The 15,074-nt window shown below is 36.1% G+C and overlaps 1 protein-coding gene and 1 pseudogene across 2 annotated transcripts in view; both read right to left on the bottom strand.

The window, feature by feature from the left end:
* The window catches only part of Fhit (fragile histidine triad diadenosine triphosphatase), a 1,393,700-nt gene that overhangs the window by 1,342,232 nt on the left and 36,394 nt on the right, over nt 1-15,074 (bottom strand). The window lies entirely within an intron of this gene.
* Nucleotides 1-15,074, bottom strand: part of LOC147826494 (large ribosomal subunit protein uL10 pseudogene) — a 407,831-nt pseudogene that overhangs the window by 364,968 nt on the left and 27,789 nt on the right. The window lies entirely within an intron of this gene.

Raw genomic sequence — 15,074 nt, forward strand, 5'->3', positions numbered from 1 at the left:
TTGGTGGTTTCTTTTGCTGTGCAAAAGCTTTTTAATATGTGATCCCCGTAGTCGATTCTTTTTAATAATTCCTGTGCAATCAGGGTTTTGTTCATAAAGTCTTTGCCTATTCCTAAGTCTTTAAGAGTTTTACCTACTCTATCTTCCAGCAGATTAAGTGTTTCTGTCTTAATATTTGGATCCATTTCAATTTTACTTTAGTGTATGGTGAGAGATATGAGTCTAGGTTTAATCTTATACATGTGGAAACCCAGTTTTCCCACCATTTATTAAAGAGGCTATCTTTCTCCCAGTGAGGGTGCCCCTTTGTCAAACATAAAGTAGCTGAGTGTGCCTAGAGGTGTTTCTGCATCTTCTATTCTGTTCCACTGATTCTCAGGTTTGTTTGTTTGCCAGTACTATGCTATTTTTAATCACAGTAACTTTGTAGCATAATTTCAGATCAGGGATTATGATGTTCCTTGCCTTGCCTGTGGTGCCTAGAACTGCTTTTGGTATTCTAGGTCTCTTCTGGTTCCATATGAATTTTAGGATTGTTTTCTCTACTTCTGTGAGGTATGCTATTGGTATTTTTATCGGGATTGCATGAAATCTGAATAACTGTTTTGGAAATATGGCCATTTTCACTATATTGGTTCTGCCCACCCTAGAACAAGGGATATCTTCCCATTTTCTGATGCCCTCTTTGATCTCCTTTTTCAGAGGACTGTAGTTTTCAATGTAAAGATCTTTTACTTTTACTTCCTTTGTTAAATTGATTCCTAAATATTTTTCTTGATGCTACTGTGAAAGGTGTAGCTTCCCTGATTTCTGCTTCAGGGAGTTTGTTATTTGTGTACAGAAATGCTTTTGATTTTTGAGAGTTGACTTTGTATTCTGCTATGCTACTGAATTTGGTTATTAAAACTAGGAGTGGTAGAGTTTTGGGGGTCTTTTATGTAGAGTATCATGTCATCTACAAATAGTGATCATTTAACTTTGTCCTTCCCTATTCTTATTCATTTTATTTCTTTCTCTTGTCTAACGGCTCTGGATAATGTTTTCAGAACTATACTGAATAGGAGTGGTAACAGTGGGCATCCTTGTTTTGTTCCTGATTTTAGAGTGAAAGCTTTCAGTGTTTGGCTTTTTAGTATGATGTTTGCTGTGGCTTGTCATAAATGGTTTTTAGCATATTGAGATAAAGGCTTTCTATTCCAATTTTCTTTTTTTTCCCCCAATTTTCTTTAGGGTTATCATGAATGTGTTAGACTTTGTCAAATACTTTGTCTGCATCTATTGAGATGATCATGTGGGTTTTGTCCTTGGTTCTGTTGATATAGTGTGTTACATTTACTGACTTGCACATGTTGAGCCATCCCTGCATCCCTTCATTCTCAAATAGGATGAATCCTATTTGGTCATGATGTATAATCTTTAAGATGACTTGCTGCATTCTGTTTGCCAGTATCATACTGAGGATTTTTACATCTATATGCAGTAGGGAGATTGGCCCACAGTTCTCTTTTTTTGGTTGGGTTCCTCTCTGGTTTTGCTATCAGGGCAATGCTTGCTTCTAGGAATGACTGGGTGTGTTGCTTCCTTTTCAATTTCATTAAAGAGTTTAAAGATCAATAGCATTAGATCTTCCTTCTTTAAAGTTCTTACAGAATTCAGCAGTGAATCCATCAGGACCTAGGCTTTTCTTTCTTAGCAGTTTATTATTATTATTATTATTATTATTATTATCATCATCATCATCATTATTATTCAATATCTTTTTTATTTAGCTTTGGTAATTCATGTGCATCTATGAATCTATCCATTTTTTCTTAATTTTCCATGTTATTTGAGTATAGGTATTCAAAGTAGGTACTAATGATCTTCTGGATTTCTACAGGATCTGTTCTTATTTCTCCCCTTTCATTCCTAATCACATGGCTTTGAGTCTTTTCTTTCCTTTAATTGATAAGGTTGGCTAAGGGTTTGTCTATTTTAGTTAACCTTTCAAAGAACCAACTCTTCTGATTCTTTGTATTGTTTTCTTAGTCTCAATTGCATTACTTTCTGCTCTGATTTTTATAATTTCTTTCCTCATAGAAGGTTTTGGTTTAAAAGTTTTGGTTGTTCTTCTTTTCAGAAGTCTGACATTCAACAGCAGGTTATTTATTTGCGCTTGCTCCATTTTTCTGATGTGGGAATTCATTGGTATATATTTCCCTCATAGGATTGCTTTCATTCCGTTCCATAAGTTCCATTATGTCACACTGGCATTATCATCCAATTGTAAAAACTATCTAATTTCTTCGTTAATTTCATCTGTGATCCATTGGTTGTGTGAGAGGGTATAGTTTAATTCCCATGTGTTTATATATATAGTGTTTGTGGTTTCTTTTGCCATTTATTTCCAATTTCATTGCACTATGATCTGTTAATATATATAGAATGATTTCAATTCCTTTGCATTTACTTAAGCATGTTCTATGAGCTAGTTAGTATGTGGTCTCTTTTGGAGAAAGTCCCATGTGTTGCTGAGAATAACATGTATTCTGTTGTTGGGTGGAACACTCTGAATGTATCTACTAAGTCCATTTGTTCAAAGGTTTGGTTCAGCTCTGATATTTCTTTGTTGATTTTTGGTTTAATTGTTCTGTCTATTTGCGACAGTGAAGTATTGAGGTCCCCCATTACAACTGTATTAGTGTTAATCTGGTTTCTCATATCCATTAGTGTTTGTTTTATATAGCTGGGCAAGCCCATATTTGGTGCACATATGATTGTTTTCTCTTCCTTTTGGGTTATTCCCTTAACAAGTATATAGTGACCTTTTTTGTCTCTTCTGATCAGTCTTGGCTTGAAATCCACTTTGTCTGGAAATAGAATAGTTACTCCACCTTTTTTCAGGTTCCTGTCACATGGAGTATTGTTTTTCATCATTTGACTTTCAGTCTATGAATTTCTTTTGGAGTTAAATGTGTTTCTTGTATGCAACAGATTGTTAAATCTTGTTTCTTGATCCATTTTGTTAATCTGTTTCTTTTGACTGGCAAATTGAGACCACTCACACTGTTAATACTCCATTTTGTTTATCCATTCATTTGTTGATGTACATATAGGCTACTTCCAACATTCAGCTATTATGAATTGTGCTGTTATAAACATGGAAATGCATGTATCACTGTAGTATAATGTTTTCAAATATTTGAGGAAGATACCTAGTACAACCCCAAAGACATTTAACTATTTAAAGCCATGAATTTTAAATGGATCCAAGAAAATACCACAGCCCTCATCCAACTACTACTTAAAAGATACAGTTTATATTATTTCCCTTGCATTTCATTTATTCATTGAGCACATCCCACTCACTTACTGTGTAATCCTTACTGTAACTCAGTTCAGTTTAATATCTACTTGATCAATATCCTTTTATAATTAGCAATGTAATGCCAATGTCTCTTCTTCCAGGAAAAAGACATGAACCTGAATGAGAGCTTTCCTTTTGACACTGATGACAAATACATCTATTTGCAACTCATAGGACCCTTTTTCTCTCTTACTACCCTTAGAAATGTCTCTTGCAAGTGTACATGATTCGTATTTGCCAACTGGAGCTTGAGAAGCACAGTTCTGGGTCACTCAAAAGTAGAAGGACAACCATAAGGAAGAAAATCACATGGACGTGATTCTTCAGTTGAATTTTACAAGCTAAAATATTCAAGAAATTATGCTAAGCATACTCAACTAATGAAACACTACATGACAACAGGTGGAATAAACATATATTCTTTAAAGAAAAGAAATAAGCTGTCCATATGCTGTAGGGATATGTCTATATATACATAGACTGTCTTGTACATTTGATTTGTGTGCAGAAATGGGTCAAATAGACTATTTTTTCATGGCAGATAAAAATAAAAAGTGCCGGGATACACTGGGTGGGAGTTGACAATTTTTTAAATATTATAATCTTGAGTACTCATATATCCTATAAGCCACCAAATTCTCACCTCAGTGTATATTAATGTCCAAGAAAAAGTTTAGCATGTGTGTCAAAATCCACTAGCCAAAGGCCACCAGAAATACACTGGTGTGAGGGGCAGGGGAAAGGAAAGAAGGGAAATGAAAAATGATGAGAAATGGAAAAAATGGAAACAAAGTCTTTGTAAATAAGGAAAAGTGGAGGGGGTGAAGGGAGGGCAGGGGAAGGGGGAGAAAATAAGAACCAAGATTCATCATGTCAAGGTACAAGTTCCCAATGAGAAATGTAAATGTATTGTATACCTAAAACGTACCAATAAAAGAATTAAAAAAGAAAGAAAGAAATACACTGGTGGTCATAAGTGACTTGGCTTCCTTTAGCAAAGAAGGCAGCCCAGAGGAACCTTTGGAGCATCTCATTAAGAGAGAATGATCAGGGGCTTCTCGTAGGGGCTGGGAGATTGAAGCAGACTAGAGCTGGCCTAGAAGCAGTCATCACTCAGAGAAAGGCGGTAAAAGAGGGTCACTGAATGGCTTTACTTATGCCTTATTCTGAGCACAGTTCTGGTTGTCAGCAGGGCCCTATTTTACCTTCTCACCCATTTACCAGATGTGTGCAAGAACTTTCACAGTGGCACAATTCATAAAAGAAAAGGAAAAAACAAATGGCCATTGGTGGGAGTATATATAAAACTTACACTTACAAAAAAAGGGGGGGGTGGATGGATGTGAGGTTAGGAGGCAGAGATGGGAGAAAAAAAGAGATACATATGTGGTAAATTTAGTTATGAAGTTGATAAGTTTGTTATATCATGAAATAAGAGAATATACAATAAATAATAGTGTTATGAATTTAAGGACTATAATTACTCTATGTCTGTAATCCTAGATCCTTAAGGCAAAAAATAATAACCATTCTTATCTACATTCTCTTCTCCACTTAGCATTTTCACCTATGACACACTAGGTGCCAGTTGTGTTTATACAGAAGCTACAATAAACATGACTTTTTATTAAATACAAATGTCACCACAAAGTAGATTCAACTATTGACTTTGTGCAACCTCACATCAACAGAACTATCAATATGTTCAGCAGGGCACAGTATTTATTACTTATGCACATCTTTCATGGGCCTTCCTGAAACACAACTAGTTTAAATAATTGGTAACTAAATAAAACCTCAGACAGTCAGAAGAACAACACAACTGAAAGAAGCTATAAATTAAAGGACTATATTGAAGTAAATGTATATAATGTTCTACTCACACAGGCATTTTGTCTCCTGCTCTTTAATGAAGGCAATCCTTGCTGTCTACTACACAATATAAGTTTGGCTTCATCTCTAACAGAAAGCCCAGAACACCTGACATTTCTCTTATTCCATAACATGAACTGCTTCAGAAATGTCTTTCTAGTCAATGACATTTGATTTTAAGGGATTTTTTTGTTTTTTTACAATATAATACTATCAGTTCCAAGTTTACTATAGCAATAGGGTCAACAAATGCTGTTCAGCAAATGAGAACACAGTCAGATGATCCTTATTTGTAAAATGCTCTGTAAACCATGTCAAGGTGGGGTAATCACATTGCCAGACACCATAAAACAATGTATAATTAAAATCCAGTCCATTAGAAGAGCCAGGAACAAGTCCTTGTCAGCAATTGCAATGAAGATTGGATGATTTACAAAAAGTAGACTAGGAAAAGTCCCATGATTCTAAACCAAGATCCAGGATTGCTGCTATTTCTCCCCGCCCCCCAACAAGTACAATTGCTCAGTACTAATTCCTACCATTAGAGTGGGAGGTGAGCAGGAATATAGGTTCTTCTACATTCAAATAATTAATTTCTCTCTGGCCTTGGTCCAGTCCCAAGTTGTGGCTTAGTTAAAAAAAAATTCTAAAATAATTGTGTAGCCTCTTGTGTGATCTGAGGTAGTACTATTTGAGATAAATAGGACTAACACTTTCTATTTAGTCTTCCTGGAGTTTTTGATCCATTGAGGGACAGAGAGGACATAAGCCTTCCTCATTGATGAAAACAGACAGGATATTTTGTCTTGTATTTGAGATCTCCACACAGAAAGCAAATTATGAGATGGTTCCCTTACCAGGAGAAATAAAGTCATACTAAAGGTACAAAACATGGCCAGCAGTACTTGGTCTGTAGTTCTATCTCCCTCATACCCACAAGGTGCACTTTTGTTCAAGGAACATAAGTCAACCAAAGACACAAGATGGATATTTAGGTCTTTTCCCTTATTCAGTTTTCATTTCCTCTTTGCCTTTACAATAAGCCCTTAGAGAAAGTTCCTGGAACGCACAGAGCATCCATCAATATCCATGGATGGATTTCAGCAGATTCTCCAACCCCTTAAAATTTGTGTACAAAACGTAATGTCTATGTGCATATGCCCACTTCTGTGATAAAGGGTCCTGAGAACTTGGATGCCAAGTTAAAATGACTGCCTTGAATGTCTGATGCTGAGAAATGAAGAAAGGAATAAGATAAAGAATATATATGAGGGCCGGGCACTTAGCTCAGTGGTTCCAGGAGCTCAGTGGTTCCAGTGCCTGCCTCGCAAGTGCGAGGTCCCGAGTTCAATCCCCGGTACCAAAAAACAAAAAAAAGAGTATGTATCAACCACAATTATTGTGTATTTCCTTCCTAAATCACATACAACAGTTTATTCCAGCCCCCAGACTTTTTATTCCCATAATACAATATTCAGATGTTAAATGTGCTAATGATTCATCTGGAGGATTTTTGAAAATTGCACACTCCTGCACCCCACCCCACGCTGGCCCCAAGATACACACTTTATCACTCCAGAATCAAACCAGAGAATTTGCACTTCTTATGTGACTGATTCTCAGGTAGATGGTCAGAGATTCAAGCTATGAGAAAGGCGTCATGATCCAGCATCAAGTAAGAATCTTGAACATAAATTTATGAAGTACAAGGAACAAAGAAATGCACTTGTTTCATTGTAGGACTTTGGAAATTTTGACTTAGTTTACTGTGTGAGCCACATGGAAATCAGAAGGCTTTTCCCCCCTCAAGTAAGTACTGTTACCTGACAGCTCCTGAGCATGTTAAGATGGTTGTTATTGATGACTCTTATTACCTTTTCTTACACAATAAAACATAAAAATACAGTGGAAGAGAGAGGCATATTTTGAAACAATAGAGCAAAGAAAAATAATGGTAGTCATATCCTATCATTATTTGTGTTGACTGACTACCATGGGGAACAGTGAAATGCCTTTCTAAAAGTTACACTGTGGTTTTAAATTTGGTTAACTCCAGCAAGTGCAGCCATGAAACAAGCAGCTACAGAGATGTAAAGGATAGAATATTTCTCTACATTTCTCTTTTGCCTTTTATTTTCCCTGTGGTCTTTAATGCTTTTCTCTTTGGAATGAAGTTATAAAGTTGCCTTACATAAAAGCTTTGCTTAGAAAGATTGGTAATCGTGTACACTGCTACTGAATTGTGCAGTCTATTCAGTCTAAAAATGGCTCTTCCCTTTTGTTCAGCCCAGATTATCTCCTTTGCCAAATGTAATAGAAATACATGGATATAAAATTGAGAAATTGTTCATAAATATTATGGAAGGTTTTTTGAGCTGTTTACGATTAGAGGCCTGATTTAGCAAACAGTAAACCTGCTTTTGCTCTTTTGGGGATTATTTTACTTTTTTCTTTTAAATAAATCACCCATAGTTCAAAAATTGATACAGATTTCACAGCACTTTCTCCCCTGATTAGAAGAGAAGGAAACAAATTGCTATTTTTAAAAGACAGATTTAATATCTTTTACAACATTGGGAGAAGTAGAAAATGTCAGCAGTGCTATCTTCTGTAGGTAACTTACTTAGCTTGCCTTTCCTTTATGTAAAGTCTTTGTGCTAAACATTCAATAAAATGCATTATTCCACTGGGTACTTTTCCAACAGAAATAGCACTAGAGACAGCATGATGAGAGAGTAGACACAGTTATAATAATTCCAAAAAATGATCTGTAGTTAGAAGTTAATAACACAACACAGTCAAAATCAGTGACTTTTTAATCAACCATTCGTGAAAATGCAGTTTTGAATTGTAATCTGCTACAAATGGAATTAAAAGTTGTTGTTCTAATTCTGTCTCTGTGTATAATATGGCACTGATATAGAAAAGAGGGAGCCTGCCCTGAACACACCTGGTTTACAACGCAAGGTGGGTAGTAGGTAATTCTCTTCTCAACAGTCGGGAAGTTTTTACACATGGCTCCTGAGTGGGAGCTCCAATTAAAGAGTTGTAGTACCTGTCAATGCTGGATTAACATTTCAACAAAGCCAATCATCAATTAAAACTCATCAGCACCAGTCACCTATTAATTGACCAAATGATTATGCTTCTTCTAGTTAAGAGTTTGACAGACTTGAGGAAAGTTTTACTCTGTTCCAAAGCCTGCAATGGCTGTGCCAAACTTCATTCTGGCAAAACCTCTTTGGTTTTCACGTTCACTGCCAAGGTATCTCCTTTGTTCTCAGAGGAACCCCTGAAAGAAAGCCAAGCCCTACCACATTCTTACTGCACTTCTCTCTCGCTCCCTGCTCCCCTCTACCCTCTACCCTCTCTCCTCTACCCTCTCCCTCCTTTTGCTTTCTGCCATGAGAAGGCCATCCATTAGACTTGTGTTTAAAGGAAGGTAGCATGGGGTGACCAGCTGGATATTTCACTCAACATGGTGGCTCATATTAAACATACAATATAAATGATCCAGCAGTATATTCTAAACCACAGTTCTCCGGAGTGTCCAACATCTAAATTGTGAGCCACTTGAAATAAAACCCAACTCGCTCTAAACCATGTAAATATATTCATAACCAAACTCTGTGTACAAGAAAAAATGTTATCAGTTCCACATTCTATGAGTGATTTTATAACTCTATAAATTACAGATAACTAATAGCAATGCCTGATGATTCTTATTTATCGATAGGCAAATTCTGTCCTGTCTACTGGAGGTTCAACTAACCACCCCTCATTACCCTCAGAGGCCAGTTTTGCCTTTGCTTGTAACACTACTTTCAGTATTTCTACACAAGTGTCTGTTTCTTGGATTTTCTTTAGGTTTTTAATATTTGCCTAGTTCTCTCATGATGAGTTGATATAATCTTAAACATGTTTTCATTTTATATCAATATGGGAGTCATGACTAGACATTTTTAAAGAAGCATCATGTAATAAATGATAGATCTTACACTAGAGATACCCAATTCAGAATTTTAAGCTGTAGGACTTCTTCTCACAATCTCTGCAAATGCTGACCCTCTGTCTGGAATGTTCTTCCCTCCTCCCCATCTGGTTTCTTGACGTAATTAATTACTGATCTTCTTCAGATTTTGGCTCAGTCATGACTCCCACAGAAAGCTCCTCCCCAACATCAGGTTAAAAATCTCCCTATATGTGTTCTCATCCCCTCATTCCTTTTCTTTGTAGCACTTACCAACATTGTTATTGACATATCTGAAATTTCTGAATAAAGTCTGTTTTCCTCACTGGAATAAATGTTCTCTGATGGCAGGGATAATATCTGGTGGGACATACCACTGTTACCTCTAGCCCCAGTCAAGTAAGGTGCCGAGCACACAGAAGCCTCAAAAAATATTTCCTTTGATGGGGTTCAGAACTTGCTGTCCAAAAATACAGCATCTCGGCATTGGAGAAAAAAGCAGAAGCAGGAAAATCTTTCTAATGCTCTCTTGCCCTTCTCCCTAGAGTAGGTTAGAAATACCTGACTGTCCTCTAAAATAGGTCACAAGACCTTATTCAAGAAGTCCCCTCTCCACACAGGAGGTGAGCTGCTCCCAGCACATAAGAGGAGGCTTCCGGCCGCCATACCACCACTCCCAGCCCAGAGGAGGTGAGCCTCTCCAGTGCTAGCAGGCCCCCGCATCAAAATGAGAAGACATGTAAACAAATCTCAAAAACAGACTTCCAGATCACCTATGGCAACCCCAAAGTGAAACGAGATGGAACACTCTAATACTCAACAACCTGGACTCTCTGAACTGGCAACAAAAGAAGATCTGGGAAAAATGAAATCAGAAATAATTACTCAGATAAAAGCAGAGATTGTGGCCATAGCACAAGATATGATTAATAAATCTAGAGCAGACACAGATTAAAAAATATAGAGGAGCTGAGGAACATGATGGAATCCCAACATAAGAAAAAAATGGAACCCATAAAACAGATGCAAACAGATTTCCAGGAGATTAAAAACTCCACTGAATGTTTACGCAGCAGAATGAGTCAATGTGAGGACAGAACCTCAGATATAGAAGAAAAGATTGCAATTAGTGACCAGGGAAAGAAAACCTTCTTCAAAATTATACGGGACCATGAGAAATCAATCTAGCAGCTGCTAGATGATGCAAAAAAGAATAACATTAAGACTGATCGGAGTCAATGAAGAAAGAGGAGAGAATGCAGACCACATTAAAAAAACTGTTCACAGAAATGATGGCAGAAAACTTCCCAAGCAGGAGAAAAGAATTTAACATACAGATAAGGAAGGCATCTAGGACTCCAACTAGCCACGATAAAAAAAATCTACACATAGGCATATAATAGTTATGATTCCTAAAACCCAACAGAAGAGCAAACTTCTACAAGCAGTTAGAGAAAAGAAACAAATCACATACAAAGGAAAGCCCATCAGAATCACAGCAGACTTCTCAACACAAACCCTCAAGGCAAGAAGAGCTTGGAGTGACCTATTTCAAGCCCTAAAGGAAAACAGCCTCCAAACCAAATTAATGTACCTGCAAAACTATCTTTCAAAATTGATGGAGAAATAAGATACTTTCGTGACAAAGAGCATCTTAAGAACTTCATGAATACCAAACCAGCACTCCAAAAAATTTTAGACAATATCCTAGGAATAGACAATGAGGATCACAACCCCAGGAAACACAGCAGAATGAATCTGTCAGGCATGACAAGAAATTAAATGCAAAGGGAGAGAAGCCAACAAAAAGAAAAAGTCATGACAATGATAACTTAATACATATCAGTTATAACCATCAATGTTAATGGTCTCAATTCACCCATCAAAAGAAATAGTCTGGCAGAATGGGTCAAGAAGCAAGATCCAACAATATGCTGCATACAAGAAACACATTTAATTCAAAAGGAAACTCATAGACTGAAAGTTAAAGGGTGAAAAACAATACTCCATGTGACAGAAACCTGAAAAAAAGCAGAAGTAGCTCTCCTCTTCACAGATCAAGTAGATTTCAAAGCAAAATCTGAAACATTTCTGGTCCCAAGAATTTCCAATAAGGGATAGTCAACTTGTATGTACAAATCTAGAACATGTGTTTTAATTTCTCTTAAGTAAAAATTTAAAAACAGAACTGTTGGTTCTTAACAGTAATACAAGAAATTTCTATATTATTTTCAAATATGGTTTTATACTTTTACATTCACGTTAGCAGTATTAGAAAGTTCTAACCAGTTCGCACCGAAGCTGACATTTGTTCTTTTAAAACTTTTAACTTCATCTCCCTAATGAGTGTATAATACGATCTTGTTATTGTACTGATTAGTATTTTTCTGATTCTAGTGTTGCACACCTTTCCTTGTGCTATACTGGCTATTTATCATCTTCTTGTGTCTATGTTTTAATTGTCTATTAATAAGCTGTGAGTGTTCTTTATATATTCTGGTCATAGGTTATATGTATTATAAATACATTCTGTTTAAGGACTACTTTTCATTTTCTTTTTTGGGGGGGGGGGTACCGGGGATCGAACTCGGGTCCTTGCACTTGCACAGCAGGCGGCGAAACCACTGAGCTAAATACCCAGCAACTTTTCATTTTCTTAACGATGTCTTTTAAAGTTCAAAATTTTGATGGAATCTCATTTGTCAATTTTTTTCTTTTATACATCATGTCTTTTGTATCCTAGGAAATTCTTGCCTACCCTAAATTCATGCATTTCCCCTTATAATTTCTTCTTAAAGTTTTATACTTTTAGGCTTTCATATTTAGGTTCATAGATCCTTTCAAGTTATTTTTAGGTATGGAAATAAAGGGTTGAGGTTAATTTTTTACATACGGATACTGGGTGTTCTAGTACTATTTGTTGAAAACACTATCTTTTCCTCTGCTCTTGAGTTGAGTTTATGTTCTATAAAATGTTAATGTTAAATAATCTTTCAAAACTCAGTGGACCATATATGGGTGGTTCTATTTCTAGATCCTCTGTTTTATTCCAATGATCTAGATGTCTTTCCTTACACCAACACTGCCTTGATTACTGTAGCTTTAGAAGAAGTCTTAAAATTAGGTACTAAATGTCTTCCAACACTGTTTTTTTTTCTTTTTCTTTTTACTTTTCTAGGTCCTTTGTACTCTGACATAACTTTTAAATTTCAATATCCAATTCTTCATTTATAGCAAGTATACACAGACCTGAATTTTTATAAATACCTTGTGCTTTCTAATCCTTCTAAATGCAAATACAAGTTCTAAGGGCTCCTAGAGATTTCTTAGTATTTTCTCTGTAGATGATCATTTCATCTACATATAAAGATTTTACTTCTATCTTGCCAATCCTATGCTATTTGTTTCTTTTTATTGCCAGACTATTTTGGCTTGGGCCTATGTTTCAAAGTTTAATGGACAGATCAAGAGTAGGCATATCTGCCCTTGTTCCCCACCTTAGGGAGAAAGCATTGTATCTTTTTCATTCATATAAGGCATTTTTGCTGGAAGTATGGAGTACATGTCTTTTTATCTGTTGAGAAGGTTCTGTTCTACTTCTAGTTTCCTGATTGATAGCTTTTACCATGAACAGCTGTAGAATTTAGTTCAATACTTTTTCTCCAACTACTGACCAGATCATATAGCCTTTTCCTTTCTTCTGTTAAAATGATGACTTATGGGGGTGGACCTTCCAATGCTGAACCAACACTGCCATCCCTATAACAAAACCACTTTCTACATACTGCCTGAACTGACTTCTAAGAGCTTGTTTGGTTAAACAAATTTCCAACTATGTTCATACCTTTTTCTATTATCTTTATCCACTTTTAGTTTCAGCACAATGTTGATTTCCTAAAATGAGGGGAGAAGTATTCCTTCTTTTTTCTGCTTTAAATGTTTGATATAATTTATCAGTTAAAATGTATATGAGCCTGCTGTTGTCATATAGGTAGGTTTTCAAGCTAGGAATATACTTTCTTTAATAGGTGCTATTCAAATTTTATATTTCCTCCAGAGTTAGTTTCCTTAATTTGTCTTCCAAGGTACTCCTTAGAAGTTGTCAAATTTATTTCAAAAAAGGCTTTTGTAATATGCTTTCTATATCCTTTTAAATTCTGTAAAATCTGTGATAATGTCCTCTCAATCTTGATATTGTAATTTTAAAAATGTATAATTGATATTGTATAATAGGAAGAAAAGGTCTAAAGGAGTAGGGGAAGTAGGAGGGGTAGGGGAAAGGAAAGAAGAGAAAAGAAAAAAATATGAGAAAAGAAAAAAATGGAAACTAAGTCTTTATAAATAGGGAAGGGTGGAGGGGGTTAAGGGAGGGCAGGGGAATGCAGAGAAAAATAAGAACAAGATATGTCATGTAAAGGTACAAGATCCCAATGGTGAATGTAACTGTATTTTATACCTAAAATGTACCAATAAACAATGGGAAAAAAAAAGAAGTGCCCTCCCTATATCTGGGGGAAAGGATTATCCTTATCTCTAAAAAGCACTGGCATAAGAGGAGCATCTGAATGAACAGGACTTACTGTACTAAGTTCCCTCCATTCATTGCCACTAGATCATACGCACTTTGCTCAATCATACCTATCCAAAACTATCCACTCTTCATCAAACTTAACATTTAAAAAACACATTTTTCTGTTTCTTTGAGTCTTCATTTCCAAAGGCTCCCATGTCAATTACAACATATTCAAAAATTTGTGTGCTTTTGTCTTGTTAATCTGTCTTTTGTTATAGGGATCTCAGTCATAAACCTCATGAAGGCAACGTTTCTTCTCCCCTACAGTTGTATACACCAATGAAGCAGTAGATTCATGGATCAGTGAATGGATTGAGCTCTAAATACTACCATTATAAATCAAAAGAACAAATCTGTACCAAATCTGATCAAAGGAGTAATTATATTTTGATGGGTCAATGATTTAGAAAATCACGGAGATCATCTGTTAAAAGAGTCCAATGATATTCCTTCAGATTTTAGAAGGAACCTAGATCAATAAGAAACCTTCCTAAAATTCTCTCCTCCTCCAATGACTTCTAAAATCAACGTGAAAATTCCTGAATATTTTGATCTAGAACAAAGGCAAAATCCAAAAAAGCAACCAGCTTAAATCTTTTACTAAACAGAAGCAGTAGGGTATACAGGAATGATTCTCAAAGTGTGGTTCCAGACCAGTGGTATCACTTGGAAATTCTCCAGCATCACAGTGGACCTACTAAATCAGAAACTCTGGAGAAGGCCCCAACAATTTAGTTATTAACAAGCCCTAAGGTGAATTTAATGCTTGTCAGAAAACCACTGGCACTGAACAGATTGTCTGGCAGTCACCCAGACTCTACTATATGTAGCTTTAGACACTGAGCAAGTTACTTAGATTCACTAAACTTGAATTTATTCACCAGGAAAATGGAGATACTAATAACAAAACCTATCTCAGGAACGTGGTAAGAATTAATACTACAAACCTATTGCCTAGAATTTTGACAAAGAATGGACACTCCAATAGTAATAGCTGCTTTTGTATCTATCACAATTCATATCATTATCATCATTACCATCACAACCCCATCACCATTTTGTCGAGGGCTAGAAGCACAGGGTAGGAGGACTGTAGTTCTTTTGCCTGCTATAATTAACAGAGCTTTGCACAAGGTATTTAGGGATGGGGCAGAAGAGATTAAAAAGCTGTGTAACATTGCTGTGTCTAGCCAACAGCACAATTTTTTCAGCAGTGATTTATAATCAAATATACTAACATACAAGCACACATTGCTTAGGAGATGATGCCACCACCACATAGCATACCCATACACACACACACACACACACAC

The sequence above is a fragment of the Heterocephalus glaber genome, unplaced genomic scaffold (genome assembly GCF_053883595.1).
Source record: "Heterocephalus glaber isolate CG9 unplaced genomic scaffold, H.glaber_assembly_v1.0 deba00001472, whole genome shotgun sequence".
In the NCBI taxonomy this organism is placed as follows: Eukaryota; Metazoa; Chordata; class Mammalia; order Rodentia; family Bathyergidae; genus Heterocephalus; species Heterocephalus glaber.